Consider the following 2,485-nt stretch of genomic DNA (forward strand, 5'->3'; position numbering starts at 1 on the left):
GGGGCGGCACGAAACCGCGTCAGCCGGGGCGGCGCGAAAACTGCGTCAGCCGGGGCGAGCCCGGGTGCGGCACCACCGGGAAAACTGTGGCAAACAGACATGGCGATCGAGTGAGTGGGCCGCCAGCCAGGCACAGCCGAAAAGTGCTAAGTCCGAACTGCGTCAGCCGGGGCGGCAAAAACCGCGTCAGCCGGGGCGGCGCAAAAAACCGCGTCTGCCGGGGCGGCACGAAACCGCGTCAGCCGGGGCGGCGCGAAAACTGCGTCAGCCGGGGCGAAAGAAAAAAAAAAACGCGTCTGCCGGGGCGAGCCCGGGTGCGGCACCACCGGGAAAACTGTGGCAAACAGACATGGCGATCGAGTGAGTGGGCCGCCAGCCAGGCACAGCCGAAAAGTGCTAAGTCCGAACTGCGTCTGCCGGGGCGGCACGAAACCGCGTCAGCCGGGGCGGCGCGAAAACCGCGTCTGCCGGGGCGGCACGAAACCGCGTCAGCCGGGGCGGCGCGAAAACTGCGTCAGCCGGGGCGAGCCCGGGTGCGGCACCACCGGGAAAACTGTGGCAAACAGACATGGCGATTGAGTGAGTGGGCCGCCAGCCAGGCACAGCCGAAAAGTGCTAAGTCCGAACTGCGTCTGCCGGGGCGGCACGAAACCGCGTCAGCCGGGGCGGCGCGAAAACCGCGTCTGCCGGGGCGGCACGAAACCGCGTCAGCCGGGGCGGCGCGAAAACTGCGTCAGCCGGGGCGAGCCCGGGTGCGGCACCACCGGGAAAACTGTGGCAAACAGACATGGCGATCGAGTGAGTGGGCCGCCAGCCAGGCACAGCCGAAAAGTGCTAAGTCCGAACTGCGTCTGCCGGGGCGGCACGAAACCGCGTCAGCCGGGGCGGCGCGAAAACCGCGTCTGCCGGGGCGGCACGAAACCGCGTCAGCCGGGGCGGCGCGAAAACTGCGTCAGCCGGGGCGAGCCCGGGTGCGGCACCACCGGGAAAACTGTGGCAAACAGACATGGCGATCGAGTGAGTGGGCCGCCAGCCAGGCACAGCCGAAAAGTGCAAAGTCCGAACCGTGTCAGCCGGGGCGACGCAAAAACCGCGTCAGCCGGGGCGGCGCGAAAACCGCGTCTGCCGGGGCGGCACGAAACCGCGTCAGCCGGGGCGGCGCGAAAACTGCGTCAGCCGGGGCGAGCCCGGGTGCGGCACCACCGGGAAAACTGTGGCAAACAGACATGGCGATCGAGTGAGTGGGCCGCCAGCCAGGCACAGCCGAAAAGTGCTAAGTCCGAACTGCGTCTGCCGGGGCGGCACGAAACCGCGTCAGCCGGGGCGGCGCGAAAACCGCGTCTGCCGGGGCGGCACGAAACCGCGTCAGCCGGGGCGGCGCGAAAACTGCGTCAGCCGGGGCGAGCCCGGGTGCGGCACCACCGGGAAAACTGTGGCAAACAGACATGGCGATCGAGTGAGTGGGCCGCCAGCCAGGCACAGCCGAAAAGTGCAAAGTCCGAACCGTGTCAGCCGGGGCGACGCAAAAACCGCGTCAGCCGGGGCGGCGCGAAAACCGCGTCTGCCGGGGCGGCACGAAACCGCGTCAGCCGGGGCGGCGCGAAAACTGCGTCAGCCGGGGCGAGCCCGGGTGCGGCACCACCGGGAAAACTGTGGCAAACAGACATGGCGATCGAGTGAGTGGGCCGCCAGCCAGGCACAGCCGAAAAGTGCTAAGTCCGAACTGCGTCAGCCGGGGCGGCAAAAACCGCGTCAGCCGGGGCGGCGCAAAAACCGCGTCTGCCGGGGCGAAATAAAAAAAAAAAACAAAGAAAAAAGCCCGCGCTTAATCAAAAGAAAACAAAGAAAAAAGCTTGCGCTTAATCAAAAGAAAACAAACAAAAAAAGTTCGCGCTTAAGCCTGGCGGTGGAACCACCGGGGCAAACAGACCTGGCGATCGAGTGAGTGGGCCGCCAGCCAGGCACAGCCAAAAAGTGCAAAGTCCGAACCGCGTCAGCCGGGGCGGCGCGAAAACCGCGTCAGCCGGGGCGGCGCGAAAACCGCGTCAGCCGGGGCGGCGCAAAAACCGCGTCAGCCGGGGCGGCGCAAAAACTGCGTCAGCCGGGGCGGCACGGAAAAACGAAAACCGCGTCAGCCGGGGCGACATCAAAATGAGGAAAAAAAAAAAAAAAACTGCCTTAGGACACCTGCGTACACTTTCATGCGTTTGGGCATATCTCTCTGTAACACGCGCGCCCCTCGTTACGCGCGGCACTCTGTTTTCTCCGACACCCATATTTCGGCGGCATGTGGCACGCGCGCCCGTCCCTACGCACGGCACACCGCAGTGCTTTCTCGATATTTTTCTTTTCCTCCAACACCGTCATCTATAGGCTTTTAGTGACCTGTTGCTCGTGGCACAAGTTCGCTTGCTCTGACACCTCTTGCATGCGCACCGTTTTTGCGCACGGTGCTATGCCGCAAAGCACGGCAGTCGCATGCGTT

Source organism: Rhipicephalus microplus, unplaced genomic scaffold (assembly GCF_043290135.1).
Source record: "Rhipicephalus microplus isolate Deutch F79 unplaced genomic scaffold, USDA_Rmic scaffold_733, whole genome shotgun sequence".
Taxonomy (NCBI): domain Eukaryota; kingdom Metazoa; phylum Arthropoda; class Arachnida; order Ixodida; family Ixodidae; genus Rhipicephalus; species Rhipicephalus microplus.